Source organism: Triticum urartu, chromosome 7 (genome assembly GCF_003073215.2).
Source record: "Triticum urartu cultivar G1812 chromosome 7, Tu2.1, whole genome shotgun sequence".
Classification (NCBI taxonomy): domain Eukaryota; kingdom Viridiplantae; phylum Streptophyta; class Magnoliopsida; order Poales; family Poaceae; genus Triticum; species Triticum urartu.
The window spans coordinates 54,544,575-54,567,619 of NC_053028.1; positions in this window are offsets into that span (position 1 = coordinate 54,544,575).

Below are 23,045 nucleotides of genomic sequence, written 5' to 3' on the forward strand. Positions count from 1 at the left end.
AGCTTGAGATATGCGTAGTGCGGCACCGCATTGAACTTTGCGAATGCGGTTCGTCCGAGCAGGGCGTGATAGCCACTGCGAAACGGGACTATATCGAAGATTAACTCTTCGCTTCGGAAATTGTCCGGGGATCCGAAGACCACGTCAAGTGTTACTGAGCCTGTACAGTTGGCTTCTACACCTGGTATAACGCCTTTAAAGGTCGTTCTTGTGGGCTTAATCCTTGAGGGATCTATGCCCATTTTCCGCACTGTATCCTGGTAAAGCAGGTTCAGGCTACTGCCGCCGTCCATGAGGACTCTTGTGAGATGAAATCCGTCGATGATTGGGTCGAGAACCAATGCGGCGAAGCCGCCATGACGGATGCTAGTGGGATGGTCCCTTCGATCAAAAGTGATCGGGCAGGAGGACCATGGGTTGAACTTTGGGGCGACTGGCTCCATCGCGTATACGTCCCGTAGCGCACGCTTCCGCTCCCTCTTGGGAATGTGGGTTGCGTATATCATGTTCACCGTCCGCACTTGTGGGGGAAAGCCCTTCTGTCCATTGTTGTTCGGCGGCCTTGGGCTCCTCCTCGTCGTCGCTGTGCAGCCCCTTGTCTTTGTTTTCGGCTCTTAACTTGCCTGCCTGCTTGAACACCCAACAATCCCTGTTAGTGTGATTGGCTGGCCTTTCGGGGGTGCCATGTATCTGGCACAAGCGTCGAGTATTCGGTCCAAACTGGACGGGCCCTGAGTATTCTTTTTGAATGGCTTTTTCCGCTGACCGGATTTATAGCCTTTGAATCCGGCATTGACTGCCGTGTCTTCATTGCTGTCGCTGTTAACGCGGCGTTTTTGCTTATTCCGACGTGTCCTGCCACTTTTGTCCTTGGTATCCGAATTACCAGGGTTCTTTGATAAGTTGTTACTGCGAGCTAGCCAGCTGTCTTCTCCCGCGCAAAAGCGGGTCATGAGTGTCGTGAGGGCTGCCATGGATTTCGGCTTTTCCTGTCCCAGGTGCCGGGCAAGCCACTCGTCGCGGATGTTATGCTTGAAGGCTGCTAGGGCCTCTGCGTCCGGACAGTCGACTATCTGGTTTTTCTTTGTTAGGAACCGTGTCCAGAATTGTCTGGCCGATTCCTCTGGCTGCTGAATTATGTGGCTTAAGTCGTCGGCATCCGGTGGTCGCACGTAAGTGCCCTGGAAGTTGTCGAGGAATGCGGCTTCCAGGTCCTCCCAAGAACCGATTGAGTCTGCTGGCAAGCTGTTAAGCCAATGCCGGGCCGGTCCTTTAAGTTTGAGCGGGAGGTATTTGATGGCGTGTAGATCATCGCCGCGTGCCATGTGGATGTGAAGGAGATAATCCTCGATCCATACCGCCGGATCTGTTGTGCCATCGTATGATTCGATGTTTACGGGTTTGAAACCCTCTGGGATTTTATGATCCATTACTTCATCGTGAAGCATAGCGGGTGTGCGGCGCCTCTGTACTGGGCTATATCACGACGCAGCTCGGAAGAGCTATGTCTGTTGTGTTCGGCCCGGCCGGATTTGTTGTATCCGGAGTGAAGATCATCGTCACGTGCCGTAGGGCGCCTGCGCGATCCGTAGATCGATCTTGTTTGTCTTGCCTTATCCTCCAGTACGTCTCGCAGGTCTGGCGCATTTTCCCGTGCCTTAGTTGAGCGGCGTCGGGGCATGGCTTGGGTGGAGGGCCGAGAGGCCTCTCTGTCGCGGCCGCGAGGTGGCCGGTCTGCCATGTCGTGCGCTGGTGATGTAGGTGCTTCCTCCTCTGATCGGGGTAGCGGCCTGCGCTTTGGGTAACTCTTGGAGGGGCGTTCGAGTTCATACTCTTCGGCCGCAAGGACTTCAGTCCATCTGTCAGCTAGCAAATCTTGGTCAGCTCTAAGCTGTTGCTGCTTTTTCTTGAGGCTGCTTGCCGTGGCTAAAAGCCTGTGTTTGAAACGCTCTTGTTCGGCGGGGTCTGATGGTACGACGAATTCGTCGTCATCGAGGCTTGCCTCGTCTTCGGAGGGAGGCATATAGTTATCATCCTCGACCTCTCGGTCTGCCGCTCTCTCATGAGGGCTGGCTTCTCCATCTTCCTGTGCCGAATCTTGCTGGGGTGGGTGTTCTTCGGCGCTATCCGGGGTAGTATTATCTCCCGTGCCGGAATCACCGTTTTTGCTTTGGCGGGATTTAGAGCGGCGCCGCTGACGCCGGCGCTTTGGCTGTTTCTTGGAGGTGTCATCCCCCGCTTGTTCCATCGCCATCTCCATCTTTTGGAGTATCCACCATATATATGTCATATGACGAGGTGGCCTTCCAGCGCCCTACAGGTGCTGGTTCCTGTTCGTCTCCTACATCGTCGTCCATACCGTCGATGTCTTCGGAGCCGAAGTCAAGCATGTCGGTTAAATCGTCGACAGTGGCTACAAAGTGGGTGGTGGGTGGGCTTTGAACTTCTTCATCGTCCGTATCCCATCCTCGCTGACCGTAATCCGGCCAGGGCTCTCCTGATAAAGAGAGAGACTTGAGAGAATTCAGGATGTCGCCAAAAGGCGAGTGCTGAAAGATGTCCGCGGCGGTGAACTCCATTATCGGCGCCCAATCGGATTCGATTGGCAGGGGCGCGGGGGGTTCGGAGTCCGGGGAGGAGTCCGGATCCTCGGAGTCACGGGTCATGCAGAGTGCGGGGCTGGCGTTCGGCTCGATCGCCTTTGAGATCGCAGCCCCCGAGGTGACGTCCAACCGCTCATCCTCGATTGGCGCAATAGGCTCCGAGTTAGGGGTCGGAACCGGTGCGTGTGCGGCCTCCAGGACACTGTCCGGAGGCAGAGCTAGATCATGCCCCTCGAGATAGTGCGGCGCGCTTGGCCGTGGCTCGAACCCGTCGAAGATCAAGTCTCCGCGGATGTCAGCCGTGTAGTTTAAGCTTCCAAACCTGACTTGATGGCCAGGGGCGTAGCTTTCGATCTGCTCCAGGTGGCCAAGCGAATTGGCCCGCAGTGCGAAGCCGCCGAAGACGAAGATCTGTCCGGGGAGAAAAGTCTCACCCTGGACCTCATCGTTGTTGATGATCAAAGGAGCCATCGGGCCTAAAGGCGACGACACAGAGGAACTCTCAATGAAAGCACCAATGTCGGTGTCAAAACCGGCGGATCTCGGGTAGGGGGTCCCGAACTGTGCGTCAAGGCCGGATGGTAACAGGAGACAAGGGACACGATGTTTTTTACCCAGGTTCGGGCCCTCTCGATGGAGGTAATACCCTACTCCTGCTTGATTAATATTGATGATATGGGTAGTACAAGAGTAGATCTACCACGAGATCAAGGAGGCTAAACCCTAGAAGCTAGCCTATGGTATGATTGTTGTATATGGAGTTGATGTCCTACGGACTACAACCCTCCGGTTTATATAGACACCGGATAGGGTTAGGGTTACACAGAGTCGGTTATAATGGTAGGAGATCTTGAATATCCGCATCGCCAAGCTTGCCTTCCACGCCAAGGAAAGTCCCATCCGGACACGGGACGAAGTCTTCAATCTTGTATCTTCATAGTCCGGGAGTCCGGCTGAAGGTATAGTCCGGCTACCCGAACACCCCCTAATCCAGGACTCCCTCAAAGACCACGATGAAAATGTTGAGTGGCTCTCATTTGAGTAACTATTGAACTAATAAAGAGCACATTTTACCTTGTCTTCTCCCGTTGAATAAAATGTTTGCAGATTCCAGCTTAGTCCATGCACTCTTGCACTATTATTATTTTCATATCATTCGGTCATGCAAGTGAAAGGCAATAATGACGACATTTGATGAACTGGCCGTGGCAGAGAGAAACTGGTATGAACTCGACTTGTTCTGTGTGTGTAAATATGTTTAACCTAGTATCCATGATTCAGCCCATTATGACTAAACATGTTTGCAATTACAATTAGAGATTATAGTTTCTCATGCGATGCATAAGTAGCTGGGAGTTGATAATGATTTATCTTGGATATCAACATTGCGTTAAAATGATTGTGATGTAGTATGATGACATGGTATCCTCCTCTAAGTGTTCGAGTGGCTTGACTTGGCACATGTTCATGCATGTAGTTGAATCAAAACCAACATAGCCTCTATGATATTTATGTTCATGGTGTTCATATCCTACTCATGCTAGTGTCCAATGTTACTTATGCATAATGCATGGTTATGATCGTTGTTGCTCTCTAGCTGGCCGCTTCTCAATCTAATTGCTAGCCTTTGCCTGTATGTAGTGGGAATTATGCTTGTACATCAAAAACCTTGAACCCAAAGTTATTCCAGATGAGTCCACCATACCTACCTATATACGGTATTACCCTTCCGTCCTATGTAAATTTGCATGTGCCACGTCTAAAAACTTCTAAAATATCCATTTTGTGTGCCTGGATTGTTCATGGAACGACAAGAGGTAGTCAGCATCTTCCATGCTAAGTATGTTATTCTCAGGTTGAGTGTTTATTCACTCGCCATCGCACGAGAAAAGGGCGGTATTAGGGATGCCCAGTCCCAAACTACAAAATACAAAAAGAGTTAATCACTCGAATCATCAAACAAAAACTCCCACTGGGGTCAAAACCTTTACTTTTATCGCTTGGGAACCGCCACTAGCTTGTTTAGGATGGGAGATATTGATAAATGATAGTCGTGAAGTAAATGAGAAGGGTGCATGCCCCAAAATAATCATTTACCTCTGTTTTAAAAATCGAGCTCTAGCACCTCTGTAAGTCACTGCTTCCCTCTGCGAAGGGACTATATATTTTAGTTTTCTGTTGTTGTCACCACCTTCTAAAACAAGTGCCAGAAACTGAGGGAGCACAACTGTCATGATTTATGCATTGTGTGTAGCTAATGTTGGGTGCATCATGACTCGAACTTTTCTACCATGAATTACAATGTTTAGTCGCTGCTTGAACTTTGGAGGTGCTCTGCATTTATGTTTTGCGGTATCAGAAAGGGCTAGCAAGATACCACTATTGTCATATTATATCATGGTTGTTTTGACAACGTGTTGCTGTTTGAGATATCTTATTATTGCTCGCTAGCTGATTATGTCATTGATATGAGTCATTATACTCTTTAAGAGTTATTGTCGACATGGTTAGTTATAATGTTGGTGAAAACCTAGGTGTTGTTTAAGCTTATTTATGCAAACAAGAGCAAAAGAGTTCGTAAAACTTTTTCTTTTTCACTTTTAGTTTATCAACTGAATTTCTTGAGGACAAGCAAAGGTTTAAGCTTGGGGGAGTTGATATGTCTCCAACGTATCTACTTTTCCTAATGCTTATCCTCTTGTTTTGGACTCTAATTTGCATGATTTGAATGAAACTAACCTCGGACTGACATTGTTTTCAGTAGAACTACCATGGTGTTGTTTTTTTTCTGAAATAAAAGTTCTCGGAATGGAACAAAACTTTGCGAGGATTTTTTATATCAATAATAAGAATTTCTGGAGCCAAGACCTGCCGGAGAGGGGCACCTGGGTGGGCACAACCCACCAGGGCGCGCCCCCCTCTCCTGGCGCACCCAGGTGGGTTGTCCCCACCTGGTGGCCCCGCTGACCCTGAAACCAACGCTATAGAATCATATTTCGAAGAAAAAAATCAGGGAGAAAGAATTATTGCGACACATGAGACAGAGCCGCCGCCAAGCCCTATTCTTCCTCGGGAGGGCAGATCTGGAGTCCGTTTGGGGCTCCGGAGAGGGGGATCTTCGTTCTTCGTCACCACCACCCTTCTCCATCGCCAATTCCATGATGCTCCCCACTAGGAGTGAGTAATTTCTTCGTAGGCTCGCTGGTCGGTGAGGAGTTGGATGAGATTCATCATGTAATCGATTTAGTTTTGTTAGGGCTTGATCCCTAGTATCCACTGTGTTGTAAGATTGATGTTGCTATAACTTTGCCATGCTTAATGCTTGTCACTTTGGGCCCGGGTGCCATGATTTCAGATCTGAACCGTTTATGTTATCACCATTATATTCATGTTCTAGATCCAATCTTGCAAGTTATAGTCACCTACTAAGGGTTATGATGCGGTAACCCTGGAGTGACAATAACCGGGTCTTCTTCCGGTGATCACCGTAGTTTGAAGAGTTCATGTATTCACTATGTGTTAATGCTTTGTTCCGGTTCTCTCTTAAAAGGAGGCCTCAATATCCCTTAGTTTCCAATAGGACCCCGCTGCCACAGGAGGGTAGGACAAAAGATGTCATGCAAGTTCTTTTAATAAAGCACGTATGACTATTTACAGAATACATGCCTACATTATATCGATGAACTGGAGCTAGTGCCGAATAGCCCTAGGTTATAACTGTCACATGATGAATATAATCCAACAAGTCACTGATCCAATGCCTACGAATTTATCTTATATTGTTTCTGCTAAGTTACTATTGCTATCATCATTGTTACACTTGCTACAAAATTACTGCTATCACTGTTACTGTTACTATTGCTGCTGTCACTACTATCAAAACTATCATATTACTGTGCTACTGATTACTTGCTATAGATAATTAATCTCCAGGTGTGGTTGAATTGACAACTCAGCTGCTAATACCTTCAAATATTCTTTGGCTCCCCTTGTGTCGAATCTATAAATTTGGGTTGAATACTCTAGCCTCGAAAACTGTTGCGATCCTCTATAACTGTGGGTTATCAAGACCTTTTTCTTAGAAATTCCTTTTGATGTCGCTTGAAGCTACGCCGGTATTTCCCCAAAGAGGAAGGGGTGATGCAGCATAGCGGCGGTAGGTATTTCCCTCAGATATGAAACCAAGGTTATCGAACCAGTAGGAGAACCAAACAACACAGCGTAAACAGGCCCTGCACACAGATAACAAATCCTCGCAACCCGACGTGTTAAAGGGGTTGTCAATCCCTTTCAGGGTACAGCGCCTCAAGTGGCAAACAGACGTGAGATAAATTTGTAGTAAATTGATAGATCGAATGCTAAATAAAATAAATAGAGAAAAATTGCAGCAAGGTATTTTTGTATTTTTGGTTTAATAGATTTGAAAATAAATGCAAGAGAAAAGTAGATCGCAAAGGCAAATATATGAGAAAGAAGACCCGGGGGCCGTAGGTATCACTAGTGGCTTCTCTCGAGAAAAATAGCAAACGATGGGTGAACAAATTACTATTGGGAAATTGATAGAACTTCAAATAATTATGACGATATCCAGGCAATGATCATTATATAGGCATCATGTCCAAGTCTAGTAGACCGACTCCTGCCTGCATCTACTACTATTACTCCACACATCGACCGCTATCCAACATGCATCTAGTGTATTAAGTTCATGGAGAAACGGAGTAATGCAATAAGAATGATGACATGATGTAGAAAAGATCTATCTATGTAGAGATAGACCCCATCGTTTTATCCTTAGTAGCAATGATACATACGTGTTGTTTCCCTTTCTGTCACTGGGATCAAGCACCGTAAGATCGAACCCACTACAAAGCACCTCTTCCCATTGAAGATAAATAGATCAAGTTGGCCAAACAAAACCCAAATATAGGAGAAGAAATACGAGGCTATAAGCAATCATGCATATAAGAGATCAAATAAACTCAATGTGAGGCCCTCGATTCAATCGTACACTAATCATAGACGCAAATGTGTACGATTAAGATCAAGGACTCACGGGAAGATATCACAACACAACTCTAGACACAAATTAAAATAATACAAGCTTTATATTACAAGCCAGGGGCCTCAAGGACTTGGATACATAAGCTCGAATACACAAGAGTCAGTGGAAGCAACAATATCTGAGTACAGACATAAGTTAAACAAGTCTGCCTTAAGAAGGCTAGCACAAAAGCAACAATGATCGAACAGGCAAGGCCTCCTGCTTGGAAGCCTCCTAACTACTCCAAGTCGTTAGCGGCCGTCACGTTGTAGTAGGCACCCTCGGGGTAGTAGTAATCATCATGGTGTCATCTGGCTCCTGGGATCCGTCATCTATCGCAACATTCGGGTATGGGGGAAAGGAGGTAGCAAAGCAACCGTGAGTACTCATCCAATGTACTCGCAAGACTTACATCAGATCTAAACTAAGTATGCATCTGTATCAAAGGAAAAGGGGTGTATCTGTGGACTAAACTGCAGAATGCCAGAAAAGAAGGGGAAAAGCCTAGCCTATCGAAGACTAGCATCTTCAAGCATCTTGCAGCATATAGAAGAGTACAGATCAACATAAGGTAAAGTAGTAGTAGTGTTATCAACCTCGACCAGAGATCCTTCCTCGACTCCCAGCGAGAAAGCAATCCCAGAGCCATACTATCCATTTCTCATATCCATTCATTTCTCATCACAAGTATCCAGTTCCAGGTGTATCGATCGGGATACAACTCCAAGTGTCCGTTACCGTAGGGCAGGCTATCGATAGATGTTTTCTTCCCTGCATGGGTGCACCAACTTACCCACCACACTCGATTAACTCCGGCCGGACACACTTTCCTGGGTCATGCTCGGCCTTGGACAAACAATACACCGCAACCCGACCTAGGCTTAATAGAGAGGTCAAGCATGCCGGACTAAACCTATGCCCCCAGGGGTCTTGGGCCATCGCCCCGGGAACTCCTGCATGTTGCGTGGGCGGCTGGTGAGCAGACCTAGCTACCTCCTTAAAAAGGCAGGAGCTTACCAGTCCAACCCGACGCTCAGTCGTTGACGTCTATTAAGCTTCGGCTGATGCATACGACGTAGAACGCCCATACAATGCCCACGTGATGGTAAGTGCTATCAGGCCAGAGGCCCCTCGGATCAAATATCCAAACCGTAGTGGATTAGGAGCACGCGGTAACGATCAGAGACTCACAATCGATGTGACCCTGTCGCCCCGTCTCGAGTACTTGCGACAAGGGCTAAGATTGCCTGGCCAGGCCTCGTAAGTATCTCGCGGGCACCTTCCAGGTCAACCCGACTCCACATCACTCGCTATTAAGCTCGCACGGGTACCCCTCAGGGCCGACCGATCTTTAGTAACATGGCTCGGTGCAAAATCATAGTAACCATAGTAACTATGTGTCTAACACCAAGGGGAAAACCCGAGGAATCACCCCCTCCTACCCTCCCGTGGCAGCGGGGTCCTTACGGAAACTAAGGGATATTAAGGCCTCTTTTTAACAGAGTACCGGAACAAAGCATTAACACATAGTGAATACATGAACTCCTCAACGGTGAATTCCACTCGATGTTGTCATCAAGGTGAACGTAAGAGGATCCACCCTCGAGGTTCACACTTGAGGGCTTGCACGACAGAGCCATAACGGAAGTGGTTAAGGAGGAAATCACCCTCGATGACCTCGACCGTATAGCTATAGTACAGAGGTCTCATCAGGAGTGATGTAAGAGGTTCCACCCTCGGCACTCGATGGTAACTCTGCAGAGTCATACAACTAGGGGGGTGATGTGCGGTGTTGGGAACTGGACGTCGATCACGTTGATCGAGTCATCGAACATAAAGCGAGGCAACTGGGACAAGGTGGGGTCACTAATGGATCTCTAACTAACCTATACTAAGCAGTTTAGGATAAGCATGTAAGGTATGAAAGCAGGGAACAAAAAAAAGGCTATGCATCAGAGTAGGATCATACATAAAGCAGTAGCAGTTCTAATGCAAGCATGAGAGGGAAATAAATGGGCGATATCGGAATGCTCAAGGGGGTTTGCTTGCCTGGTTGCTCTGGCAAGGAGGGGTCTTCATTGACGTAGTCGATCACAGGGGCATCAGCAGCGGTCTCGGGGTCTACCAGAGAGAAGAGGGGGAATAAACAGTAAATACAGAGCAAACAGATGCATCACTAAGCATTACAGGACGACATGCAGAGCTATAGTTGTCCTAACGTAGTACTACACGTTGCAGACAGAGGGGATAAACATCCGAGGATGAATCCCCGACGTTAGACGAATTCCGGACAGATGAAAGAGAGGGGACGGTTCCATGTTCAGCATGCTAGGGGCATGTGATAGGTGATGGACCACGCATTCGAGTTCGTTGGATTTTTCTGAGCAACTTTCATATATAAAACTTTTTCATCCGACTTATGGTTAATTTTATATGAATTTCCAAAGTTTTAAACATTTTCTGAAATTAATTAAATTAGCAGAAAGGAAATATGATGTCAGCATGACGCGTTGTTGACATGAGCAGTCAACAGTCCGGTTGACTGGTTAAAACTGAAATGGGGGACCCACCTGTCATAGACAGTGGGTTAAACAGAGTTCAAACTAATCTAAATCTAGTTAGTAAAACTACCGGGCCCACCTGTCAGTGTCTAATTAACTAAACTAATTAGTTTTAATTATTAAAATATTTTAATTAGAGGATTAAGCGATGGGACCCGCACGTCAGTCGCACTGGGCCGTCCAGTCAGAAGTTGACTTGGTCAACCCAGTCAACTCGGGCCCATGGGGCCAACTGGCAGTGAGCCAGGGGTGGGGCCCGGCCAGCCACGTCAGCGGAGGCAGGTGTCTCGCCGCTGGCGACACTAGGACGCGGCAGAGCCGCTCGGGCCTCATCGGAAATTGTCTACATGCGGCCGTTTTGCGCGCGCGAGGGTGCGTTCGAACGGGCGAACGACGCCGCGTCGAATGGTGATAGAGGCATGGCCGGACTTGGCCGGAAAGGGCGCCAGCGACGAGGATTGCGACGGAGCAGGTACGGGTGACGACGGGAGTTTCGGCATGCTACGGCGCATGCGAAAGGGCTAGACGGAAGCTGCGCGACGCGGTGAGGCTAACAGGCAAACGCCCGTGACCAACTGGTCACCGGAGACGCGCCGGCAACGAGCTCCGCAGCGCTGGAGTTCGGGCGGTAGTGGAAACAGGGCTAGGAGGAATGGGGGGGGGGTGCCCTGGTGCTGGCGTTGGACTCGCACGAGCTCCCGGAGCTCGATGCGAGGCTCAGCCGCGTGTTACAGTGGCGAAGGCCACGACGGCGAGCTCGTCGGCGGCGGTGCGTGCATGCGCTAGCGAAGCAGAGGCTACGGGCGACTAGAGGGGGTAGGGACGGGCGCGTTCGGCGCAGGAGCTCACCGCGGGAGCGTGGGGACTAGGTAGTGGGCTCGGGGAGGACGGGTGCCGCACATTGACGGCGAGGTCGTGCGGTGGCCGTAGAGGAGGAAGAGGAAGACTGCGATGGCGGCGTCCCTCCCGGTCCCGATCCGTTGTCGAGGAAGAAGATGAGGACCACGCCAGAGCTCCTGGACTTGATGGAGCGGTGTATGGGTGACGGTGGCCGCGGCTACGGCGAACCGAGGCGATGGTGGCGCTCGGACATCCGCCCAAATCAAGCAGAGAGGGGGCGAGGGGGAATCTGATGGGGAGAGGGAGAGGCGCAGCGGGGCAACTAGTGAGGAGAGTGGGAGAGGGGATCGAGTGGGCGCGGAGGCGCATGCCTTATCCCCTCGCCCGGGCGTCGCCGGCGAGGCGGGTCCGATGGAGACGCGCGCGCGCGGTCGCTCGCACAGTGGGGAGGGGGAAGAAGACGGGGGGAGTGGGCCGGCTCGGGTGGGTAAGGTGGGCCGACCCAGGTGGGTTCGGTCCAGGGAGGGGGGTAGAGGGCCTCTCCCAGTTTACCTTTATTTTCTTTCTTTTTCTTTTAAGCTTTTATTTTTATGATTTTCTACTTTCCTTTATTTTCAAAAAAGAAAATAGCTTTATAAAATACAACCCTTGCACCTAATTTAGTAATCCAACATAGCTCACTGCTATAATTAATTTGGCACCAAAATAAAGTAGTTTAGTATTTTTATAAATTAAAAAGCATTTAAACAAATGTTTTTAAGCACTGTTTTAATTAGCTTGGGGCAATTACACATTATGCAAAAATGTTGGCTCACCACCAATATTAACAAGTGATTATTTGCCACATGATGAACATTTTTGTTTTCATGTTTGAGCATTTTTGAATTTCACTCTAAATTCAAATTGAATTCAACTAGAATTGGAAATGGAATATTGATCAAAGTGGCCCAGCACTGTTATAGCAAAATGATTAGCTTGATCTCAAGGATTAGTGTAGCATCATTACACCGGGGTGTTACACTCAAACAACTTTCATGGATATAAAAAGATATAACTGATCATAAACTCAAAGTTCATCAGATCCCAACAAACACACCGCAAAAAGTGTTACATCATATGGATCTCCAAGAGACCATTGTATTGAGAATTCAGCGAGAGAGAGGAAGCCATCTAGCTACTAACTACGGACCCGAAGGTCTACAAAGAACTACTCACGCATCATCAGAGAGGCACCAATGGAGGTGGTGAACCCCATCCGAGATGATGTCTAGATTGGATCTAGTGGTTTTGGACTGTGCGGCAGCTGGATGAGCGCCTGGGCCTCCTGGTGCGCCCTGGTGGGTTGTGCCCCCCCCTCGGGGCACCTCCTAGGCGCAGCCAGGGCCCATTGTGTTCCTTCTGGCCCATAAAAAATCTCCGTAAAGTTTCGGGGCATTTGGACTCCGTCTGGTATTGATTTTCTGCGATGTAAAAAACATGAAAAAACAACAACTTGCACTTTGCACTATGTCAATAGGTTAGAGCCAAAATATGATATAAAATGACTATAAATGATAGTAAAACATCCAAGATTGTTAATATATCATCATGGAACAATCAAAATTATAGATACGTTGGAGACATATCAGCATCCCCAAGCTTAACTCCTACTCGTCCTCGAGTAGGTAAGTGATAAAAAATAGAATTTTTGATGTGGAATGCTGCCTATTATGTCATGTCATATTCTTTTCTTTATATCATGGACATTTGGACTTTTAGTTATTAAAAGCAATAGTCTAGTTTTGACATGATAATTTAGATACTCAAGCATATCAACAAGCAACCATGTCTTTCAAAATATCAACGCTAAAATAAGTTATCCCTAGCCCATCATGCTCAAACATTGATCCATTCATGAAGCACACTCGAATATTAGCTACACCTAATACTTAAGTACGATCATATTGCCTCCTAGTTGGTGCTTTTATGAGAGAAGATGGAGACTCAAAATAAAAATTGCATAAAGTAAAAGAAAGGCTCTTTGCAGAGGGAAGTAGGGATTTATAGAGGTGCCATAGCTCAAAGCGAAAAACTTAGAGATAAAAACATTTTGGAGGTGTATCTATCCCACCAACGAAAAAGACTTAGAGTTCCAAACACTTTCCATGCTAGATATATCATAGGCGGTTCCCAAACAGAAAATAAAGTTTATTCCTTTTTCCGCCATACTTTCACTTTCCATGGCTAACCGTATCCACGGGTGCCCTCCATACCAACACTTTCAAAGAATTTATTATTTGACAACATAATGTAAATCAATTTTTTTTGCATTTCAGGACTGGGCATCCCTAATACCTTTGCCTTACTCTCCTACAATGATAAGTGAATAAACACTCATCTTGAGAATAACACATCTAGCATGGAAAATATTAGCAACCCCTCACCGCTCCGCGAGCGAAACAAACACACAAAAGAGAAGTGTATTTTAAAAATTAGAGATGGCACATGCAAATTTGCTTAGAACGGCAAAATAATACCGCATATAGGTAGATATAGTGGTCTCATGTGGCAAAACTGGTTTAAGGATTTTGGATGCACAAGTAGAGATCATACTTAGTGCAAAATGAAGGCTAGCAAAAGATTGAGAAGCGACCAACCAAGAAACAGATAATCTCATAAGCAAGCATTAAGCATAAATAACACCGAATAATGCACCACAAGTAGGATGTAATTTCATTGCATGACTATTGACTTGTCGTACTTGCATAGGGAATCACAAACCTTAACACCAATATTCTTACTAAGCATAATTACTCACAACATAACTCACATATCACATCATCATATCTCAAAACTATTACTAAGAATCAAGTTTATTGTGTCCAATGATCTTCATAAAGTTTTTATTATATCCTTCTTGGATATCTATCACTTTGGGACTAATTTTCATGTTGCTGCTTTTGACAAGCTCCAACAAATATAAGTGAAGATCATGAGCATAATAAATTTTTATTTCTCTCAAATTAATTTAAGTGAAGCAAGAGAGAATTTCTTGAAAATTTTACTAACTCTCAAATAAATCTAAGTGAAGCAAGAGATCATTTCTTCAAAAATACTAAAGCACACCATGCTCAGAAAGATATAAGTGAAGCACTAGAGCAAGTCCATAGCTTATAAAAATTTGAGTGAAGCATAGAGAGCAATTCTAAAAAGTCATGACATAATTTTGGCTCTCTAAAATAGGTGTGTACAGCAAGGAATGATGACTTAAAACACAAAATAAAACAAGCAAAGACTCATATCATACAAGACGCTCCAAGCAAAACACATATCATGTGACGAATAAAAGTATAGTTTCGAGTAAAATACCGATGGTCGTTGGAAGAAAGCGGGGATGCCACTCGGGGGCATCCCCAAGCTAAGTTGGTTGCTCATTTTTGGATAATAGCTTGGGATTCCGGGGCATCCCCAAGCTTAGGCTCCTCCATCCTTCCTTCATCCATCGTAAGATAACCCAAAACTTGAAAACTTCAATCACACAAAACTCAACAAAACCTTCATGAGATCCGTTAGTATAAGAAAGAAAACCACTACTATAAGTACTCTATCAAACTAATTCATATTTTGTTTTTGTATTATATCTACTGTATTCCAACTTTTCTATGGCAAAAACTCATCAAAGAAAACCATAGAGCTATCAAAATAAGCACACAACACAAAGAAAACAGAATCTGTCAAAACAGAACAGTCTGTAGCAATCTGACTATTTCGACTACTTCTGTAACTCCAAAAATTCTGAACAATTAGGACGACCTGAGAAATTTGTATATTGATCTACTGCAAGTGGAATGGGTATTTTATCGCTCTCTGGTAAAAAACGAAAATTAATTTCATGAGCGTAAAAGTTTCTGTTTTTTCAGCAAGATCAAACAACTATCACACAAGAAGATCCTAAAGGCTTTACTTGGTATAAACACTAATTAAAACACAAAAAACACAATCATAACAGTAGTATAATTGTTCTAAGACTCAAGAACAGAAAGCAAAAAGCAAAAATAAAATTTATTCATTAGGTTGCCTCCCAACAAGCGCTATAGTTTTACGCCCTTAGCTAGGCATAAAGAAGGATCTAAGTTTTGTCATCTTTCTTCTTAACTTTCTTAAAGGTATTTACATCATGGGGTTTTGTGAACACAACACAAAACATATTATCCATGGAAACCTCAGCGTTCCTAAGTTGGTGTTCATCATAACCTTTTTGATTCCCTGCAACAATCCAAGAATAATGTTGATTAACATTATTGAAAACCTGTTGGATTATATCTAAAACGGGGACTTCCTTTTTAAGATTCTCATCAAAGATTTTATTATCCCCAAGCAAATGTCTTAAAGCATAGTCGCTATTGTAAAGAATTTCATCTATCATAGGTTTTTCATGATTCATACCATAAAAGTAAAAGATTTCCCTAGCTTCCTGTATTATGTAGTCAAACTCATTCATAAGAACGAGAGTGGCCAACCTTTTACCCTTAGGATTCTTTATATCAGGAAGCTCGAAAAACAATCTTTGCAAAGTAGGATGGGTACGAATAAATTTACTTTCAATTTTCAGAACTAGTGCTGAAATAGCATCCGCATAAGATCTAGTAGTTTTAAGTATAGGAGCATCATCAAGACTCAAATTTCCCACACAATTGAAAAATTCTTGGATACGTTCCTTTCCCATAACGTTCCCTTGCCCCAAGATAAAAGTTTTAGCATCCAGATTGCCCGTACGTCCTATCTTAGGAGTTAGGCCATCATCTGTTGGTGCCATACCGAAATAACTCATGATTGCAAAGAACAGATGTGACGAGAAAAATGCGATCGAAAAAGAGAGGCCAATAAAATGGCAAATTTTGATGAAGTGGGGGAGAGGAAAACGAGAGGCAAATGGCAAATAATGTAAATTGTAAGGAGATGGGATTTGTGATTAGGAACCTGGTATATGTTGAAGATCCTCCTCGGCAACGGCGCCAGAAATTCCTTTTGATGTCGCTTGAAGCTACGTCGGTATTTCCCCAAAGAGGAAGGGATGATGCAGCACAGCGGAGGTAGGTACTTCCCTCAGATATGAAACCAATGTTATCGAACCAGTAGGAGAACCAAACAACACAACGTAAACAGCCCTGCACACAGATAACAAATCCTCGCAACCCGACGTGTGAAAGGGGTTGTCAATCCCTTTCGGGGTACGGCGCCTCAAGTGGCAAACGGACGTAAGATTAATTTATAGTAAATTGATAGATCGAACGCTAAATAAAATAAATAAAGAAAAAATGCAGCAAGGTACTTTCGTATTTTTGGTTTAATAGATCTAAAAATAAATGCAAGAGAAAAGTAGATCACAAAGGCAAATATATGAGAAAGAAGTCCCGGGGGCCGTAGGTATCACTAGTGGCTTCTCTCGAGAAAAATAGCAAATGGTAGGTGAACAAATTACTATTGAGCAACTGATAGAACTCCAAATAATTATGACGATATCCAGGCAATTATCATTATATAGGCATCACGTCTAAGATTAGTAGACCGACTCCTGCCTGCATCTACTACTATTACTCCACACATCGACCGCTATCCAGCATGCATCTAGTGTATTAAGTTCATGGAGAAACGAGTAATGCAATAAGAACGATGACATGATGTAGACAAGATCTATCTATGTAGAGATAGACCCCATTGTTTTATCCTTGTAGCAACAATACATACATGTTGTTTCCCTTTCTGTCACTGGGATCAAGCACCGTAAGATCGAACCCACTACAAAGCACCTCTTCCCATTGCAAGATAAATAGATCAAGTTGGCCAAACAAAACCCAAATATCGGAAAAGAAATACGAGGCTATAAGCAATCATGCATATAAGAGATCAAAGAAACTCAAATAACTTTCATGGATATAAAAAGATATAACTGACCATAAACTAAAAGTTCATCAGATCCCAACAAACACACCGCAAAAAGAGTTACATCATATGGATCTCCAAGGGACCATTGTATTGAGAATTCAGCGAGAGAGAGTAAGCCATCTAGCTACTAACTACGGACCCGAAAGTCTACAAAGAACTGCTCACGCATCATCTGAGAGGCACCAATGGAGGTGGTGAACCCCATCCGAGATGGTGTCTAGATTGGATCTGGTGGTTCTGGACTCTGCGGCGGCTGGATGAATATTTCATCGCCCCCTCTAGGGTTTCTGGAATATTGGGGTATTTATAGAGCAAAGAGACGGTTCGGGGGGCACCCGAGGTGGGCACAACCCACCAGGGCACGCCTGGGCCTCCTGGCGCGCCATGGTGGGTTGTGCCCCCCTTGGGGCACCCCCCAGGCGCAGCCAGGGCCCATTGTGTTCCTTCTGACCCATAAAAATTCTCCATAAAGTTTCGGGGCATTTGGACTCCGTCTGATATTGATTTTCTGCAATGTATAAAACATGGAAAAAACATCAACTGGCATTTGGCACTATGTCAATAGGTTAGTGCCAAAAAATGATATAAAATGACTATAAATGATTGTAAAACATACAAGATTGATAATATAACAACATGGAACAATTAAAATTTATAGATACGTTGGAGACGTATCAGATGCCTTCAGTGAAAGACTCACCCCTAGGTCTATTTTAATCTATACCTACTATTAAAGGGGTAAACGTTTCTTACTTCCAAACCTTCGTCGTAATTTGGTTCGTCCGTCGGTAAGTTTTTCGGCCGTCATCAGATGTAAAATTGCTTCATTGATCGTTTGTACTCTGGCCCAGTATTCTGTCCATCTGAGCCCAATAAAGTCAGATAAGGCTGAAATTAATTATTCTGGCCCATTACAAAGCCAGAGGGAGAGCTCAATATGTCACCAGTTTTTTCCTGTGGCTCCCATCTATACGATATTCATGCAGGCAAACATGACCCGTATTAAAGACAAACTCCTAGGTAAAACCTTATTTATAGAAACGGAAAAACAAACAAACAACGCAGAAACCGATCTGATCCTGGCTTTTTTATGGGCTTGATTCACGTAACATCGGCTCGATTGCGATCTCGCGTGCTAGGTCGGCTGCAACCGAGGCCAGCGCGCCTGCAATGACCCGTATTAAAGACAAACTCCTAGGTAAAACCTTATTTATAGAAACGGAAAAACAAACAAACAACGCAGAAACCGATCTGATCCTGGCTTTTTTATGGGCTTGATTCACGTAACATCGGCTCGATTGCGATCTCGCGTGCTAGGTCGGCTGCAACCGAGGCCAGCGCGCCTGCAATCGTCGGCGAGACTGGCGGCCGTGGAGATGGAGATGGAGCGGATGAGGGCCATCGAGACCAAGACATCCGTGAGAAAGGCGGAACCTGCCGCCGCCCTTGATGTCGACGATGATAATGGCAAGGACGCGGATACAGCTTGGACTGGAAGTGGAGAAAGAGTTCCATGCCAAGATTCACATCTAGCATGACGATGACATGCCGATGGGCGTGAGTGTGGAAGAGCAGAAGGCCATCAACATCGAATGTGCATAATTAACGCTGCTTACGAGCGGATCATGGATTCATCGTCATCTCCTAAGCCAAGTCGCTCATCCTCTCTGACTATGCGTAGAGGCCTTCTACGATTAGCGGTGGGGCTGTGGACAAAGTCATGTATTCGAAGTCTCGAACTGGATGTGCCCATCATGGTGATCGTCACACTCAGCTAGGTTCAGATGATGTGCGTTCTCCTACTTGATTACACCATCCAACACATGCTTCCGGGGCTTGCTTGGCTGGAATGGCTTCGCGTGTCTTATCGAGCAACATGATTTTGAGCCTAATCCTGCTCTGGTGCACGGCGCTGCTCCCTGCACTCAGGCTGCTCAAGTTCCAAGATATTTTGATGGTCATAGGAAGCTTTTGGACGACACCGGGTGTGTTAGCGTAGGGCGAGCTGATGGTCTTCAACTTCTGCTATCGTACAACTTCCTCCTTGGCGTGCTCTATAATATGCGTGCTATGCCGTTTCCCTTCAAGCGCCTTCGGCCATGACATCAAGTTCTGCAGCTTGGCCATGAATGTGTTAGTCATGCTGGCCATCCGCGGATGATGACGCCCAAGTGAACTGAGGGAAGGAGAAAAGGATGCTGCTGTTGTGGTCATCAGGATGACTTGCCGTAGACACAGTGGATGCCATCGACGGCTAGCCATGGACGAGTGCCTCGCTACCTCCTGAAAATATGGATGTACGGGCTTCTGCTACTAACCTTGCGGAGCATTTGGTGTTGTGACATATACACTATGTGGAAGAGGCTGCCGGTTTAATTTACATGTAATGCCAGCCAGGGATTCATTTGGGATCTACTTTTGACAGGCCAATCTGGTTTGTTGGCTACTGGGTGGCTTCATGTGATGCTACAGTGTGCTACAGAGAGGTATAGAGGGTACCCACAGTTACATGGGTGTACCATAATGTTTCATCTATTCGATTTTGTGGTTCAATATTGACTCCTTGATCCTGTTTCTTAGGGTTCATGATTGGCTACTGATCTATGTCTATGGAACTAAAATGTCTACTCTGTAATTGAATGTTCAGGGATTGTCTTCAAAAGAGAACAATTCAGACCTTAGATGTACAAGTATATTTGATGGATCCATCTAATTTGTACATGAAATTACAATGTATAATTTGTCTGGACATTATATATATTTGATGGAGCCGTTTAAGCTGGTCTGTTGGACTTGAAATTACAGTGTAAATTTTCCTTTCAAATTGCTAATTCAAATTTACTTATTTTAAACTCTATAATAATTCTAAATAGTATAATACTCTATACAATGTTTTCCAACGGATGTTTCTTTACATCGTCTTATATCTCTTCTGATGTGAGACGTGTTGTAAATACATGTCTCTAAATAATTTTATATAGTTGTTATTTAACTTCCATAAGATAGATAGACAACATATAGCGCATGTAGTGTGCATTCAGAGACAAAATAAGTAATTCATATGCATACATCTTTTTCTACGTCACAGCGTGGTGTGAAGGAGACATGCCGGAAACACGTAGGAGCCCGCCCTCCCTCCATAAAATAAGTCCACAGTCAAAAGCAATCGGCAGTATGAGGGATGGTGTATGGACCAGGGACGTATATGGATAATGACTCAAGGAGGGTAGTCCTCACGTCCAGCTCGAGAGGTTAGTTAAACATTCTCTTGTGCTGACATAGTTCAATAACAGGTGTGCCATGAGGTGGCTAAGCTCATCGGCTTGGGATTGAACACCCGTAAAATGAGCACCGGCCATCATTGGCGAGGGTGGGACGGAGGATAAGCGGTGTCACCACTTCGTTTTGAAATTGAGGATCGTGGACAGGAGGCCAGGGTCCTTGAGCCATGCTTATGTAAGGGTGTGCGATATTTTTATTTGCAAGAGATGGTGCAACCATATCGTCGCGGTGCGCAACTTCACCAGTGTTGTCTGATCTCACTGCTTATGCCATGATGACATTCTGAATCAGAAACCAATGTCTATGCCCATCGTAATATAAGCCTGGCATGTCCTATTTTCTTCCCGTTGCAACGCACGGGCATTTGTGCTAGTCATATTACTAAAACCCTAAAAACCTTGCTACAATTTGTTTACTTTTATTTTACTTTGCAATTTATATATGTCCTACTATCAGATTTAATCCTTGCAAATAACGAGTACAAGGGGATTCAACCGTCTTGCCCACGTTGGGTGCAAGTATTTTGGTCTTATGTGTGTAGGTACCACTAAAGGTCGTTTGTGTGGATCACCTATTGGTTCGATAACATTGGTTATTTTCTGAGGGGAATACTTATGCTACTGTATTGCTTCACCTTTCCTCTTCGGGGAAATCCCAACGCATATTACAAGTAGCATAAGAATTTTTGGCGATGTTGCTGGGGAGACTTGATACGTCCATTTTGCATCATGCATTTACATTGATATTTATTGCATTATGGGCTGTTATTACACATTATGGTACAATACTTATGCCTTTTCTCTCTTATTTTACAAGGTTTACATGAAGAGGGAGAATGCCGGCAGCTGAAATTTTGGACTGGAAAAGGAGCAAATCTGAGAGACCTATTCTGCACAACTCCAAAAGTCCTGAAAATTTATGGAGAATTATTTTGGAATATATAGAAAATATTGGGCAAAGAAAGCATCTGAGGGGACCCATCATGCAACTGCAATGGTGGGGGCCATGCCCCTGCCTTGTGGGCCACCTGGCAGGCCTCCGGTGCCCATGTTATGCTATATGAAGGATTTTAACCTAGAAAAAAAAATCAAGAGATAGCTTTCAGGATGAAGCGCCACCGTCCCGAGGCGGAAATTGGGCAGAACCAATCTAGGGCTCCGGCAGAGCTGTTCTGCCGGGGAAACTTCCCTCCCGGAGGGGGAAATCATCGTCATCATCATCACCAATGATCCTCTCATCGAGAGGGGGTCAATCTCCATCAACATCTTCACCAGCACCATATCCTCTCAAACCCTAGTTCATCTCTTGTATCCAATCTTTGTCTCAAAACCTCAGATTGCTACCTGTGGGTTGCTAGTAGTGTTGATTACTCCCTGTAGTTGATGCTAGTTGGTTTATTCGGTGGAATATCATACGTTCAAATCCTTAATGATAATTATTACTCCTCTGATTATGAACGTGAATATGCTTTGTGAGTAGTTACGTTTGTTCCTGAGGACATGGTAGAAGTCTTGTTATAAGTAATCATGTGAATTTGGTATTCGTTTGATATTTTGATGAGATGTATGTTGTCTCTCCTCTAGTGGTGTTATGTGAACATCAACTACATGACACTTCACCATGATTTGGGCCTAGGGGAAGGAATTGGGAAGTAATAAGTAGATGATGGGTTGCTAGAGTGACAGAAGCTTAAACCCTAGTTTATGCGTTGCTTCGTAAGGGGCTGATTTGGATCCATATGTTTCATGCTATGGTTAGATTTATCTTAATTCTTCTTTCATAGTTGCGGATGCTTGCGGGAGGGGTTAATCATAAGTGGGAGGCTTGTCCAAGTAAGTACAACACCCAAGCACCGGTCTACCCACATATCAAATTATCAAAGTAACAAATGGGAATCATATGAGCATGATGAAAACTAACTTGACAACAATTCCCATGTGTCCTCGGGAGCGCTTTGCCTTATATAAGAGTTTGTCCATGCTTGTTGTAACATCCACGATGCGGCTATATCTCCCACGTGTCGGGGCACGACTTAGAGGTATAGCCGCATGGTAGGCATGTCGCAAGAGGGGTAATCTTTACACATCCCATGTACTGAATAAGAAAGGGATAAAGAGTTGGCTTACAATCACCACTTCACACAAATACAAGTTAAACATACATCATCCAGAATACAATCAAGGTCCGACTACGGAACCAAAATAGAAGAAAGACCACCCCAAATGCTAGATCCCCGATCGACCCGACTGGGCTCCACTACTGATCAACTGGAAACGAAACAACACAACGAACACGATCTTCATCGAGCTCCCACTTGAGCTCAGTTGCGTCATCTGCACTGGTATCATCGGCACCTGCAACTGTTTGGAAGTATTTGTGAGCCATGATGACTCAACAATCTCACACCCACGAGATCAAGACTATGTAAGCTTATGGGTAGGAAAGGGGTAATGAGGTGGAGCTGCAGCAAGCACTAAGCATATATGGTGGCTAACATACGCAATTAAGAGCGAGAAGAGAAGCAAAGCATGGTCGTGAACTAGAAGTGATCAAGAAGTGATCCTGAACTACTTAGTTCAAGCATAACACAAGAACCATGTTCACTTCCCGGACTCCGCCGGAAAGAGACCATCACGGCTACACACGCAGTTGATGCTTTTAATTAAGATAAGTGTCAAGTTCTCTACAACCGGACATTAAAAAATTCCCATCTGCCCATAACCGCGGGCACGACTTTCAAAAGTCAAAATCCCTGCAGGGGTGTCCCACTTAGCCCATCACAATAGCTCT